Raw genomic sequence first — 16,147 nt, 5'->3', positions numbered from 1 at the left:
AGCTGAGCAATTTTATTTGGAAAATACGTATGATAGAGAATGGCGTCCAAGAGATGCAGGGAGCTCAAAGTACAGCAGCCGTTTGTAGCTGTTGTGTGTGTGCATGCTGCCACTGTGATGGCATGCTTTTAAACGTATCAGTCTGAATTCCAGGCGTCCTGAAGGCTGCTGGTAACTTTTCTTTTGCCCCATGGTCCTAATGATATTCAATTTAATTCACTGTAAAGGAAAGTGGGATGTAAATATTCTATATATGAGACTGGGGTGATGTAGTAGCAGCCTGGCATTAAAGAGAAGGGGGTGCAGTCTAAAGAGAAACTGTATCTGAGATCATTCACAGTTCAGAAGCTGCTGTTGCAGCCTTATGTGCCAAGGTACATGGTGAAGGATGGCTCTCCTGTTCCAACATGCGCCAAGCCTTATTTTTGCAGTGTGATGCTGTGCTGCTCAGCAGATCCTAGAGGATCTACACAGCATCAGAGTCTTCACGTCTACCTCATTCAAGCTGTTCTGATAAGTAGCTGGACATTACTTAGGTTCCTGTTGTTTAGTAGAGGACTTGGACGTTACCAGTGAAGTGCTTGCAGTTGTGTTTTATACTCTAGCCACAGCACTGGCACTACTCAATCCCTGGTGTGTCTCCAGCTCCCCGACATCACTGGCCAAGTTTAAGAAAGTGGAAAGAAACTATGGCGCAGTATTGATAATGTGAGTGGCAAATGCGATCTAGCAGGAAAGTGGGCTACTCCCCAGCCGGAATGCAGACCAGGCTTCACTTAATCCCTCCCTTAGCCAGACAAAGGTAGTTGTAATCTGTTTATTATGCATTTGCTTGTTTTATCAGCACTGATATATCTGCAAATGCCATAGCACTGTTATAGTCTTTTACTACCCATTTGCCATATAAGCAGTTATATCAGGACATGAAGCTGTTTTCAGTTGTGCAGGTCTAATCCCAAGTAGTGCCACAGGCTCTCGTGAACTCTTCTGGGTTTACACAGAAGTAAAGGACACTGTGATATGTCGTTTTTAAGAACCTGCCACCAGCTGTCTTAGGATTGGGTTTCTTTAGGCAGCTGAATTTCTTTTCACTGATATTTAAGACAAAACTATTTTGATATGATTATTGGAGAAGGAAAATTAAAAGGACAAAATCATAGAGAAGCTCATTAAAATGGAAACACTGGAATACGGGGGTAATTGGGCATTGATTCTGTCCTCACCCCCTCACTCACTTTACAAGCAATTTTGTATTAAAAGTAACATGTCTGCAGGATGATGCTCCAACATCTGTTATTGCTGAAACAAAATGATTTGCGTGGTTTTTTTCCTCTCTCCACATTCTTCTAACATCTGCATATGTAGATCTGTCCTGTATGTTAATCATATCTAACACTCCTTCTTTCCAGGGAAAAGGCATCCAAGGGTATGGGATCCTATCTTCAGCAGGAGGGGAAGGCTTTGGTGTGGATGTGGTGTTGCTATCTGCTTCTGTCAGGCACTGGGTGGCTGGCTGTGACAGGGAGTAACATGGATGAGGACTGAGGGCTGCTAGCAGGAAGCCCTGCACAGCTACGTGTGCTCACATGTCTCTGTGAAACAAAGAAGTTCACAGGCTCTGGCCTGTTTGTCTTCCAGAACCTTAGTGTCACCTTATGTGGTTCAAACTATGCACATTTTCCTTATTTTCTGCTCTCGGAATGGTTGGAGGCAAATCACCATTTTTTTGAAGTATTCTGCATAGAAAATACTCAATAACTGTGGTGGGGTTTTGATTTTATTTACTTTATAGGTTGATCCAATAAATTGATTCTAGCTGAATCTTGCTGCATGTTTGCTGTTTCAGTCACTTTGGCTGTGATTTTTCTGATAGGAAGCAGTATATTTACTTTGTTTTCTATTTTAGCAATCGTCCAAGACATACCTGGTTGCTTGTGCCAATTCTAAGATTCAGTTTATTTATGAATGTGACTTTACTGGTTCTCCTCAGTATTTGTACTATAAAAATCCAACTGCAGAAAGGTTCTTGGGAAGAAAAAAAGGCTGAACAATAGGTTTGAAATAGTGTTTGGAAATCTTTTCTGATCTCTAGTTATCATGATGATAATTGTCTTCAAACTGTGCTCTAGTTGGGAAGACACACACTGAAATCCATTCCTACCCAGGAACATGCTTGAGCTTAGTTTTAACCATGTGCATAAGTTATATGAGTTAAATGACTCATTACTATTTGCTTAAATGCTGTGCAATGTTAGACTAAGTATATTCAAGCTGCAGTGTAAATACTGCAGTAAATAAGGGCGTCAGGTTTGCTAGGAACTTATCACTGGTTTTGACTTTTACAGCCATTTTTGTGATACACAGTTGAAATCAGAAAAGAATGGAAATTCTGACTAATTTTTGTAATATGCTGTGAAATGTATTAAGTTACACAAAGAATCCATATTGTGGTAATCCTGCCTGTATACAGGCAGAGAGCACCCGCGCGCGTGGCAGATGGCTTCAGAGGAAATCCTCGAGAGCTGGGATTAAAAAGCAATTTTCAGCAAGTTGAAAATGGGTCTCCATATTTGGGTCACGGATATTAACTCTCTCGTTGCTCACAAATGAGGGACAAGTCTTGTTGGATTATTATGGGAATGTTGCTCTCCATAAACCTGACCAGTGTGTGCTGTGGGAGAGAGAAATGAGAATGTTGGTTGGTTCTGATCCTGTTCTAACACCAGTGGGAAGCAGAGTTGTGATATGCAAACAGTGGTATGTTGGGAGTAAATGGGATTCAACTCTTGGCTAACAAACATTGGCAACCCTGTAAAAATAATGTCTATCTGGCTTTAGGTTTCGTCTGCCCACTGTAGCAAAGTGACAGAAAGACAAACTTTCTGACAAGTAATCTCTGCTGTGTTAGAAATGGCAGATTGATACCTGCTTACATTTAGTACATTATATTTAATCGCTGTTTATTAAAGTGTCAAGACTTTACATACAGCATTTTTATATTCCTTCTGGATATGGTGTGTCTGATATACGATAAATAAGATACTGAATGACAATACTTTTTTTCAGTCCTAGACAGGAATGAATGTGGGCTCCAAGTTCTGCTTGGAAGTGTATCTGCACTTGGCACTGCAAAGCAAGCCTGTGTTTCCTCAAACGTGTTTTAGGGGCACACTAGAACTTGATTTTTTAAGTTTGGGGTTTTTTTTTTTTACATCCTATAACAAACAGCACCATGCAGGCGTTGTTCCAGGCTGCAGCTCTTCAGTGGTGGTGTTCCAGCATCCAGAAATATTGCCATTGATACAATGCACATAAGTAATGGAGTGCAGGTCAGCTTTGTATTCTATGAGCAAGAGAAGACACTGGGCTTTTAGGTGGTAAAAATAGCACAGGAAGTTGGAGATTATTTGCTTTAACTAACCTACACCAGCTAGTAAACATGTTAGGAATGTAATTCACATTTACATCCTTTATACACTGCCAGAAAAGTACCAACCAGAAGTTTGGTGTGAACTAGCTTTTCTTTAAAGACTCTTCTACCTCCAAAGCAGAAATTCAAGTTAGACCTTAGGCAATATTTATCACTAAACAATGATATATAGCAGTGATACTGTTTTATTGTGTTCTCAAAGCTCAGCTGGGTATATTTTGAGTAGATTTGGAAAGCTTTCTGGGCAAAGGTGCCTGATGCTCTGATAAGTGAATTACAGAAGTAATTGCTGGTTTGAATTTCAGCCTATGGAGAAGTTAATTGCATTGCTCTTTGGCTGTTATACTGGCTACGTGTTAACAGCAAAGCACAATGTACCTCTGAAAGGGCATTGTAATGGCATAACTAACTGCAGGTATGTCTACTGACTGTTAATTAACAATGCTGAATAATGGGTGTTTCTGCAGGACTGGTTCAAGGCAGGTATTGGAGGTCCCATCTGCTATACAGAAAATTCATATAATGGATGAAAATAATGTTATATGGCAGCTTCTGGTGTGCAGTTCTTGTACCAGCACTAGAAAACTTCAGTGGATGCAGGACTGGCTTATAGTTAAAGCTGAATCTGTTCTTCTAGGTCCGTGTTTTACATCACCTCCTATGGGAAGTTCACCTGTGTTGCAGGTGACTATTCCTCCACTCACTGTACAATCAAGCGTTTGAAACAGCAGTAGTTTCTTGTATGGAGTTGGTTGTCTGGAGCGTTTTGGGATGAGATGAGATTGCACCACTGTGGCAGTGGGAATAGAAAGCCAAATAACCATCCAGGCCTACGACTTCTTAAATTCTACTGAGGAGCTACCAGCTGCCCTGATGTCAATAAATGCTTTATCCAAAGCAGTGTTCTGCTCTCTGACAAATATGAAATCTCCGGATTTATTTTGTCATTGCGCAGAGCTCTAAATACTAGAAACTGTGGCTCTCCTTAAATGCTTTTTTACCTTCAGAAACTCAGAACAGGAAGTACTGAAGGTTCAGTTCCACTGAGTGCTTTGGAATTTCTCTCTTCTTGTATCTTTTTGTAGTGTAGAGTTATTAACGTTTTTGCTGAGTAGATTACTAAAAGCAGTGACCTATTCATATGAAGGCCATGAATTCAAGTTTAATGTAACCAGTTAGACAAAAGTGCAGGCTTACAGACTGAGAAATTGTGCTCTAGATGGGCTTCTCTGCACTTCTTTATTGATGGTACTTTAAGTAGTGAGTTGAGGAGAAACAGATAATGAAAATTGATTCTTCTCTGCAGGTCTCTTGCTTACTGTTGGACTTCAACGGACATAATCTGTGAAGATAATTGAAGTTCCTTTGCTCCGAATGCTGTAAGTGATTTCTTGTTTGCTTTATGAAAATTGTTAGGAGCCCATTTGCCACACACACAGGAAAAAAGGTGAAAGTGCCACATCCCAAACAAGTGTTGTATGATATACATGTTTGCAGGAGGGATTTCTAACCAGCGCTTTGTATTCAGGAACACCCCTGTCTCTGTTCCAGCCATGCTGATAAATGCAATAGCAGAACCCTAATTGCAAATTGCCAGTAAAGATACCAGAGGCAACATTTTCATACTCGTGTCGGCACTGCACCTAGATTAGGAATCTCAGCATGGTGGAGGGAATCTGCTCTTGCTGTGTGTATTGTATTTGGTTGAGAGTAAACACCTGAAGCATCAGTGTAGTATCTTAACCAGAACATCATGTAGAGGTGTCGGAGGGGTCATAAAACTTGGAAGGAAACATTTTCCCATTGGTAATGACAGAGGGTGGTGGCCCCGGCTGTTGTTTATCATAACAGTTGTTTGAATTTCAGGTGCTGTGATAACATAGCAGGAGACTTAGAATATGTCTTTACTGTTTAATAGATTTCTCACAGGAGCAGACTTGCCTGCTTTGAACTCTGTGAATATAGAAGCATGGATGCTGAAGCATCTGGAATTATACTCCCTGTGGATCGTGGAATCCAGCAATTGTAGCTGGTAGGCTACTGCAGGGAGGCAGGAACAGAATGCCAGGGGTGTTACCTTGTTTCAGCATCCCTTTAGTGTCCATAGGACACCATGTTCTGCTGAATCTATGGTTAATAGTTATGTGTATTGCTAATGACACCTTTCTTATTTCTATGAGAGAGTCTTTAAAACAGTTGATATTCTTGCACCAATGAAAACACACAAAGAGCTCTTCATACCCTTGTTTTTCCCCCAAAGCTGTGGGAAGAGTTTTCTGGCTTGTAGAACAAAGAAGTTAAAGGAGATTACAGAGCCAACATCTGCACCTGGCTCACTCACCAAGTGAGTCTTTGGCATAGAAGCTAAACTACCTTCTGCCAAGAGAGCCTTGCCCGTGCAGTTGTTCAGGGATGTGATAATGTCTTTTTCTTTTTGGTTCACCAAAGCTATTTTGCTTGATTTGTCAAAGTCAAAATTTGGTTGGAAAGAAAAGTATCTTTTTACTTTTAGATACCAGAGGTTGATTAATGTTTAATCCAATTTTTTCTGACCAACCATGTTAAGATTATGATGGTGTATCACTTTGGTTCCAATGGCAGACACATCACATATGGGTTGCCATTTTGGTGGCTTTCAATGGTAATCTGACCCATAAAAAACTGTAGCATAATATGCAAACTGATTTTTTTCTGGCCTGCCCAATTCTTGATGCCATCTGTGTTAGGATGGAAATGAGCCTGCTCAGAATGTGGTCTGCCAGCTTTAAGCAGAGTGGTAGTGCCAATCACAGATGGATTTGAAAGAATAGCCTCGTGAACACGAGGAGGAGGAAGATTCTTCTGAGAGCAGGAAGTATCACTTGAAAGCATATGCGCGTTAAATCCTGTGGCCTATGGAACATTCATCAGACTTCTCTGTGGGTTCTTCACACAGATTAAGTAAACGAAACTTACTTTCTAAAAATCCAGAAAACACCCTCAACTTCCAAACATTGCTCTTCCTCCCACCACTGCCTTCCACTGCTGTCATCCATCATGGGATACAGTGCAGGAGCTGACAGTATCTGGTCCTGTCAAGTGTCTACAGAGTGGATCCATTCAGCAAAGCCAAGCACAGTAAATTATTTCATGAGTTTTGTAGATCTGTGGGCTTTAATCCGCTGTATGAATCCTGTTGCAGTCGTAGCACTCAGAGCCCTGGGCTGCCATTTCTGAATTCCTGTCTCCCACAGTTAACAAAAATCCATGTCGTAGGTGAAGGTGAGTACGTCTGCTGCTGCTCAGCTCATAATGAAGATATTTAAGCACCTCATTTTCACTGTAGTCGATGAGATTTCAGTTCTCTGCTACTCAATGTGAGAGTCTGTGCTCTGAAGTTAGAGATTGAATGACCTTGTCTTTTGTGTAACCACAAGTGTCTTGGTACTATTTATAATCCAAAGAAACACATTAAATGATTTTCACTGGTTAGGAATATGGTCTGCAGAAATATCTGGGGGTTTTTTTAATCTCTTTAAATCGATTGCATTGTTTGAACAACCATTTGCTTTGCAGTAAGGAGCATGTAAAAGAAGGTACCCGTCGATGAATTTCATGTTTGTGACACTTGAACATCTTTCTCAAGTCCTCTTCAAGCCTTTTATTTTCAGGCTAAATAAACACCAATTTCAGCAATGTCTCATCTACTCCCTTTAATTACTGCCGTTGAGAGAAAGTTTCTGCCAATGCAAATGTGCTATTTTGTCATGTCACATCAAATTGCATCAGCCTTATATTTAGGAACAAAAAGAGGGGGAGGCTGAGACAGGATGTGGCTACAAATGGAACTAAAGGGTTTTCTTAAATATAGGCTGAAAATAGACAATTGAGGCAGTGATGCTTTTTCAAGCAAAAATCCATGAAAGGGAAAATCAAGTCTGTGACGACAGAAGTGAAAAGCAGAGCTGGGGTGTGAAAGAGGAAGCTCTGGATGGAGGCGTGGGCTGGTGGCAGGAAGCAGCTGATGAACTCCTCATTTACGCAAACACCCTTCGCTTTGTCAGGTTGGTGTGAAGTGGTTTTAGAGACCACATTCATCTCCTCTTGTTCCTTTGGTGTTGGCTAAAATGTTACTAGCTGGGCTTCCCTCCAGCTTGTGGCAGGACATGCTGCTGCCCTCTCCTTTGTGGTCATCTCCCCTTCAGGTGGATTGCTTCCTGACTGGAATTATTTTGATTGAAAAAAGAATTAATGACTGGAATTATTTTGATTGAAAAAAGAATTGTTGACTGGTCTTTGTTAATTTGGGTCTCGGCACAGTCACTTGCAGGAGTTGTCTGAAACCCCATGCAGATTTATTCAGCCATGCAGGTTGCTGGCAAACATGTTTCTGTGGTTTAATAGAAATGTGCTGATTTACACCAGGCAAGAATTTGGACTGGTGACTGGAATGTTGCCTCAGTGGCATTGCCTGGAGAAACTTCCTCCAAATGGAGTCCCAGTACAGATACAATACAGTACTGCAGATCCTTATGTTGGACATAAATTCATCTATGGCAATATTTACCATTTCAGTTTACTTCTTTTAACTACTTCCAGCAATAACTCTCAGCTCCATAAACTAAAACTAGTTTGTGGTTAACATGCATAGAGAAAACTTGCAGTAGCTGTCCAAATAAATGGAGGAGACTTCAAACAATCCATCACGTTAAATTAACTTCAAAATGTGGTGTCTCTTCACAAATCATATTTTAGACAAGTTGTTCTTGAGGAAAGTCAGTTTGGTTCTTCAGGAAATGTTAGCAGCTTCCCCATGGAAAACACTTTTTGCCCTCTCAGAACGGGGCAGAAAATGATCTGTTGAAATCAAATGCATAAATTATGCATGTAATATGGCCTGCTTTGAAATAATGAGTCTGATCAGAGCCTGCTGGCAATTAAAACGAGTTCTGAAAGATCAGCTGTGTTTGAGAGTCATCAGAACTCATGCGGATGTGAGCTGTGGGCATGGCAGCAGCACCTACTTATCAAATTAGAGAAATACGGTTCATTTCTTACAGCTTTTCTTGCAGCTACACGTCTCTCCTCACAAGTAATGGGTGATGTTAGAAGTAATATTTTTATTCTTGTCACAAGCATGATGACAAATGCAGTGGAAGCTCAGAAGCTTGTGTATTTACAGCATTATGACAAATGTAAGTCAAGTAGCATCAGACTGAAGCTAGACAGGCAAAGGCACCCAACTCTTCAGGGCTAGATATTACCAGTCCTCCAGGACTGTAAAATATTATAGTGATGCAGTAATCTAAACTCTTAAGTTTTGAATTCTTTACAACAGGGAAGTAACAACCCATGGTGCTAAATCCATACACGTGATGAAGCTTGATGGAAACAAGATAATAGAAGATTTAGTGTAAGTGAGAGTGTAAGAGTCTTGGTGTGCTTCCTCCAGGAGTGGAGGGAGGAGCCGAGAGTGTCCTGTAGCAACCCTGGTGACACTTAAGGCATTAATTTGCCTAGAATGTCTTATTTTTAATTTTCAGGTTAATCCACTCCCTGAGACTTACAACAATCACAACTGATTCTTTCCTCCAGTGACTTTATTTAGTGCATGAGAATTAAAAATGCCTCAGTAAAATGTGTGTTTTCATAGCAAGGAATGCATTTCTGTTACACTTTTTCAAAGCAAATCACAACTATTAAATGGGGAAGGAGAAAGATAGGTGTTTGTTTTTATAGTTGGGATTTGTTTGTTTTGAACTGAATAAGTCTGAAAATATTAGATAAAAACTGCAGATCAAATGAAAAGCCTCCATAAGTGCTCTGCAGATTGTTCATCAAAAACCCACCCAACTGACAACACCACAACAAGAAAATGTTCTTAATTAATGTCTTCAGTTAAAGCAAAAGCATTGTGGAGCTCTTAAATATATTATTAAATCTGTATTGTTTAGATAATAGGATGGGGAAAGACACTTGTGCTGAGCGCTGTGTCAAATCCGTCAGGGCATGTTTTAATTCTAGTTCACTTGCTGGATTTCACAGCTATTTGTCTGGGTGTGGGGGTAATTTGGTGGGTTGAGTGAAGCCAGATGACTGTAATGAACTCATTCTGTGTCTTTGACTCATGCTGGCAAAAAAAAGATGCTATTTAGGGGGTATTTTGCATTGTTCAGACTTCTGTTCCTCCTGTCTCTCAAACTTTCTCTAGGCCGCTGTCTTTGCGCCATCACCAATAATTACATCAAATTAATTCAGCATAATTGAGTTAATTATTAGCACTGAGGTTAACAACATGCCTTCAACTGAACCAGAGCTTTTCATCCCCCTTTCCTGAGGTTTCACAAAATGTAAACAGATCTGAATCACGGGTGAAAGCTGAGGCAGCTCCGCTTCCATCAAGTGCTTTTGCCAGTCAGAACTGTCCTGCCACATTCGCTCGCTCAGATGAGTGTTGATAAACGTGCTGTGTGCTGCGAAGGGAGAGAATGCTGCGGCATTGTGTGCCAGCACCCAAGTACTTGAGAAAGGAGGAAATGGAGCCACTCAGGCAAAACCAGAAAGGTAGAATAACCATTAGTAAGAATTGAGATATATTGAGGATCTTGAACCTGGTTTAGCTGACATACATCAAAAAGAATTAAGACATAGGTTCCAAAGGTTCAGAGGATGGCTTTTTGAATTAGGGATGCTATTGTGAATCACTGTGTAAGATCTAATAGCACAATTGCTTGTCCAAGGCGGTGGTTTGAGAACCAGAAGATGGTGTTTCTGTGCGCAGCTCTGCCACTGACTCCTTGTGTGACTTTGCAGAAGCCACTAAATTTTCTGGAGCGGTTTCTTTTCTCGAATATTTTCCCTCAGAGATCCATGAAGCAAGGGTTGTCTCTTCTCCTTGTGCATCCATGGTCTAGGTACAGTGCAGTGGGATGTTTGAATCGCTGGTGTCTCAATGTGTTGCAGTGAATCTCTGCGCTGGGACATGAAGAACTCTGCCTTTGCCAAGGGTAAAAGGAAGCTTTTACCTTCAGTGCCAAGGACTGGGAATTCCTTCTTTGCGATAAGCTTGTTGCTAGCCAGACTTTTCCTTTGTTTCTATGACACAGATTCTCTTTGAGCTAGGCCAGGCCATGAGAGCAGTCAAGTTTTGGGGAAAATTGGAGATATGGCTTAAAGACCTCAGAAGCATTCCCAAGACATGGCGGGATCTGCCCACATGATTAGCTGTTGGTATGGTAACAATCCCTGATTAGGGAACTGCACCAGTGAAAATCCTCCTTAAGAGGCTAAAGACTCCTGGCCTTAAATGTTCTCTAATAGTGCTGCTTGCAAACATTGCTCCCAGGAACAGGCATTTTGCTCAAGATCTGGTGGGCCAGATTCATCTGTGGTATAATTCCACTACAGACAGGGCTGGTGCCCGGGAAGGTTTCGGCTCAGATGATTGCTTGGATTGAGAGCAAAGGATTGGAAGATGCTAAAGTTCAGCAGGTGTGGATTTGAAATAATGAGACAGCTTCTTGATGCTGCTAGAAGGGATAATGTATGTTGGGAAGGACGATTACAGGGCAAGCTGGAGGCACCAGGGCATTGCACAAGTACCGTCATCCTTAGCCCTGGGATTACGTGTGTATAGTTAGAACTGGATGGATGTGCTGTGGTGGACCAGTAAAACAAGAGGTCGTACTGGAAAGCTCTGCTATGCTGCAGGTTTTCTTCCCTTGTGGGCTGGGTCTGATGTTTGTGCTACAGGAATGCTGAGGTGTATGTTGGGCATTCTTGGTTTAAAAACAAAACAACAAGGTTTTATTAATCCTTACTCAGTAGCATGGCTCACAGTGACTGCTTTGGCTTCTTTAAATTCTGACTCTTTACCTTCTCATGGCGTTGTCCTGCTATTGAGCTTTTGTACTTCTACTTTCCTGAGCAGAGCCCTTGCACTGAGAGCTGCTCATTTGAATGATGGGCTTTTACCCTCTTTCCTTTGTAAAAAACAAAGATCAAGTTGGATTGCACGAGCAGAACAAGCTGAGCTTCCCATGAAGGTAAAACTAACCATTTCAGGCCTTCCTGAACTAGGTTAGGAACCATGACAAAACCTTACATAAGACTTACTATTCTTTGCAAGCTTATATGACCCATGGATCACAGAATAAATGTTGTCATTAATCAGACAGCATGTTTGCACCCTTCAAAAGAACTTTCGTACCTTCTGCTGTCAACGGGGGATCAGTCCTTGAACAACATCTGTGGTAGCTTGTGTTGTGCCCCCTTGGAAGCTCTTCAAGAATGTGAAGATTCAAACAGGATTAGAAGGTGATAGAAGCCAAGCCAGGAAGTCGTTATATGAACTATCATGGGATTGCTAAACTGGAGCTAAGCACTGAACACTTCAAATGCAGTAGTTACAAGAAGAGAAAGAACAAACGGGCAGTTTTGTTTTAAAGCTGACGGCACCAAGATATAACTCAATTCATATTCAGGCATGATATCAAAGGTAAATACTTAGATTTGGCCACTGAGAACAATATTCAAGCTGACAGCAGCTGAACTGAGCAGTTTACAGCTGGGAAGATGAAGTTCTTTTGAGTCTGTGCCTTTCTTTAACCCAGAAGTCAGGAGAACAAAGTAGAGAGGTTTGATTTGCACCTAAGCAGGGAGATTCTGATCCTCCCCTTGCTGCCCGAGCTTGACGTTTAGTGAGCATGCTCCAAAGAATATTGCTCTAATTAGCCTGAGCATGTTATTAATTATCCAGAACAGGGTAATCTGGCCTCAGTGTGGGCAGCAGGTTTCCTCACTGGTGTTAGGTTGCAAAAGTCTCAGTGTTTTCTTTGCCGTTTGATGTATTGCATGTCTCTGCCTTGTGATACCAAACAAGTGTAAGGTAAAACATCTGCCCTGTGGCTTTGGTTAATTTATATAAGTGGGTTTCATCATGACAAGAATTTGATGTCTTTTTATGGCCAAACCCCAGAGCTTTTGTGCCTTTTTATAATCCTGTTGGTTTACATCTATGTGCAGTTTTCCTTTACCATACAGATCTTTTAAGCTTTTACTTGGACACGAAGAAAAACAGGTCTGATTTCCAGTTTCCTTATCATTGCTTTACACCATATCAGCAATAGAGGGATCATAAAGTGAGTGCAATATGAAATATAATCTATGTTTGAGCTGTAAGAAAACTGCTTCTCAGAGCCTGAGAATATAGATCTCATGTGCTGAACATGCCAGCAGTGCTCAGATCTTTGTTCTGCACCTTCCTGTATGTTCAGGGTTTGAGACCAGAAGGACAACTAGATTGTACAGTTTGAATCTGTGTAATGTGGTATTAAACCTGACCCAGGAACCTCTGCATTAAGTCAGACAGCTCGTGTTGGACCCGCACATCTGTGCCTCACCGCTCCTGGGCTGCATGCTGATCACCCGGATGGTTCAAGAGTGTGGAGCTCTTTCCTTTTTGTCCTTTACAATGGACTCTCAGGGGCAGGTTGAGGGCTGGATGAATTGCTGTGATAGTGGCAGCCCATTTCTTTTTCATTACTTTCTTTTTTTATTTAATGTGGATGAATGAATGGCAAATGAATTGGAGCTCTACTCCATTTCCAGAGGTGAAGTTAGTCTTTCCTTTTATTCGTAGGTTCCTTGTTGATACGTTTAGGGATCACTGTGCATTGTTTTTGCAGATCACTGGGAGCTGATGTTCAGTTGCTTGTTCAGTCTGACCGTCTAGTTCTTTCTGCAGAACTATTCCTTCTAGGTTATGGTTCCCTGTTGTGTTGGGATAACCTGCACTTGAGTTGTCTGTGTAATGTTCAGGTGTATTAAAGCACAACTTCGGGCCCAGCTTATCCAGAAATGTACCACATTGTCTCGGATTCCCTGTTGTCATTATGCACAGCTCTGGCAATCTTTGTCATCCTCAAGTTCTGCCAATTATAACTGCTGATAGTGCTGAATAGCATCAGCCCTAATACTGATCCTATAGAGCTGCATGAAGGATGTCCAGCCAGTGGTGATTCCTTGACAACAAATAGATCTGAGCGCTCTCATTTAGCCAGTTCTTGATCCCCCATATGCTCTAGTGATACCGTGTAAGCTAACTCTACACTGCAGGGCTGCGCCCCCAAAATGTGCTGCTGCTGCACTGTCATTTGACACTGCAGCTCTGCTTATGCATCAAGCAAAGCATAAAGCAGAGCAGAACAGAAATAGAAGTGAACAGGGCAAGACTGGCTATCGTCATTCATGCAATAGGACTTTACAGCTCAGATTTAGAAAGGACAAAATCCACAACAATGAGAGGCCACAGCTCGTCAGAAGCAATCACATCAAACCAGCAGATCTTGATAAAAGCCCAGCGTGCTGGAGAGATGTGTTTGTTAGAAAATGACTCCAGCATTGTACGTGCTCAGCCAGACACGAGGAGGGGTGTATCTCAGGGCAGGCCATGGCCCAGGGCTGCAGAATGCTCCGTGGCTCTGGGAGTGAATGTGACTTGGTAGGGACGGATGTTTGCTGGTTTGCCCAGGGCAGCAGAGCCCGTGGAGCTGGGCTGGACGCAGCGCACCAGTCACTCTCCTGTGACCTACTGGGGAATAAAGGAAAGAGACTGCAGTGTAATAACTGGAGAAGGCAGTTAGTTCACTGAAACCAGAACAGCCTGCCACTCTGCTACAGTGAGCTGTAAGTGTATTTGAGAAGCTACAGCCTGGAGTCATGGGTCTTTCCCAGCTGGGAGCCTGTGAAACCTGGAAGGGAGAACTGTGTTAGCCAGGTTTGAAGACAAAAGAGTAAGAATCCTTCTGAGGAGCGGCCGTCTACTTGGGTGTCTTCCTGGACTGATGTCAAAACATGAACCAAGATGTTTTGTGGTTAAAGAGGTTTCAAAAGGCTTCCAATTTCTTTCTTATTTTGGCAGTTGGATTATTACTTTCCTGTGCATCTCATTTTGCACAAATAGCACTTTTGGAACCTGTATCCAGACTAATAAAAGCAGGTCCAGTGAAGACATAATGAGGCAGGTTACAGAGCCTGGGTATGAATTTTTAATACTAAGTTCACTAGTGATTTTTTTTCTTGCAGAGTCTGTTATAGGGCGCTTCGAGGAGGACAAATCATTTTGGCACCTTAAATAACTGTATAAGATATTCCAAGTTCAACACCAAATTCCCAAGGTAGCTAGAATCACACATAGGTTTGAAAAAACAGTCCATTTCTCTGCTGTTGTATGAGTACTTACACTGCTGGGAATATTCCAAAGCATCTTCCTAATTAAAACTAAACTAATGCCACTCAGTAGATGCTTTACATCCATTTTTTTGAGGAATTTATCCTTGGACATGCAGTGTGATCAACTCGCATGACAGACAGTCTGGAGCAAGAGCCTGGCCCAGCTGCAAACGCTGGTACCAGCTTTTGGATCCCGCATGTACCTTCAGTTGCACAGAGCAAACAGTAGGAAATAGTATCAGATGGTTCTGTCTCTGCACTCCTAATTTCTTTTACCTCCGATGTCTGCTTTGTGTGCCTGGCTCTGTGTGGGGTGGCAATGGCAGTGCCTTCCCCGATGGAGAACCTGGCTGTGAACATGGACTTACCAGGAAAGATGGATAAGTAGTCAGAATGCTGAGGCAGTCTGTGGGAACTCTGCTCTGTTCTGCTGGCTACTGCTTGGTGCTTGGGATTCAACACCTCAGGATCTTTATTGTTCTGTGGAGGCGTGTGTGTGTCTCGCCTACAGTGAGCTGGCAAGGCAGTGTTCCAGGCTATGGCTTTATATCAGTTAACTGGCCAAATTGAGTCTAATCCAGGCCTGTCTTGGTTCCCTGTTGTTAAAAATGGACTTAATACTGTTGTGGTACTCTGCTAGGTTCCTGTAAAATCAATACATGAAAGATCATGAGGTTTGACTGGGAGAGGGAATCATAAATTCCCAAGTCAGGCTCCTAAAAATGTAATATTTTGAAGCAGTAAGAAAACACATCTCCAGGCTGGGTACTGGGGGAAGAGAGGGACGGGGAAGCCAACGTCTAACCAGCAGCAGCTCAGGTAACTCTTGCAGTGCTTTAATTAACACTCCCAGTCCTTAAGGCCCGGTTTTGTTTCTTTTGTGTCTGTTTAACTAGTCTGGAGGGATTGAGACTCTAAGTGAACCGTAGGGATTTGCTTGGAAAGCAGTCCCAACAGCAGCACGCCCCAGCAGAGCGCGGTGGCGGTGTCACAGCAGTGTCACCCGCGTTCAGCTGTACACTGGGTCAATTGACAAGCTTGCTAATGCAGAGTGCAAGATTCATTGGCTTTGGTCAGCCTTTGCTTCACTATCTGAATATCATTACCAGGAATGTAAATCATTATGCAATGCAGAGAAATGCCACAATAGTCTCAGTGTCTCCTTTTATACTTGTCTCTTTTTAAACAGGGCTTTATCTAAATGCAAATGTGATTTCAGCCTTCTGATGAGGACATTATACAGTCATCCGTTCCAGAAAAGCACAATTAGCAGATTATTTGATTTCTGACTCAACAGTTCTTGGTTTAGATAGTTTGTTTGTTGTGCTATGCCTGATATTTAAGTTATCAGGAGGAGATTTACATTATTAGTCAGGATTATAGCCAGATTGTGTGAGGTCGAGGGTTTTTTCTTGGCAGATAAAAACAGTAACATTTGTGGGATGTGGGGGGGATGTTTTTGGAACAAAAGGCAATAGTGCAGATTCTTACTATGCTTCATTGTCC

At 42.0% G+C, this 16,147-nt stretch overlaps 1 protein-coding gene across 8 annotated transcripts in view; it reads left to right on the top strand.

The window, feature by feature from the left end:
- Positions 1-16,147, top strand: part of LYRM9 (LYR motif containing 9) — a 47,299-nt gene that overhangs the window by 7,549 nt on the left and 23,603 nt on the right. For 7 of the 8 annotated variants that reach the window (XM_030472752.1, XM_030472751.1, XM_030472753.1 and 4 more), the window contains exon 2: positions 4,737-4,809. The gene's annotated coding sequence lies outside the window, so the exon portion shown is untranslated. Of the gene's footprint in view, positions 1-4,736; positions 4,810-10,515; positions 10,640-16,147 lie in introns of all 8 variants that reach the window. The other variant, XM_030472749.1, reaches the window with a different exon arrangement.

The sequence above is a fragment of the Strigops habroptila genome (assembly GCF_004027225.2).
Source record: "Strigops habroptila isolate Jane chromosome 13 unlocalized genomic scaffold, bStrHab1.2.pri S16, whole genome shotgun sequence".
NCBI classification, from domain to species: Eukaryota; Metazoa; Chordata; class Aves; order Psittaciformes; family Psittacidae; genus Strigops; species Strigops habroptila.
The sequence above is the reverse complement of the archived record's forward strand: the minus strand, read 5'-3'. Positions and strand labels throughout refer to the sequence as shown.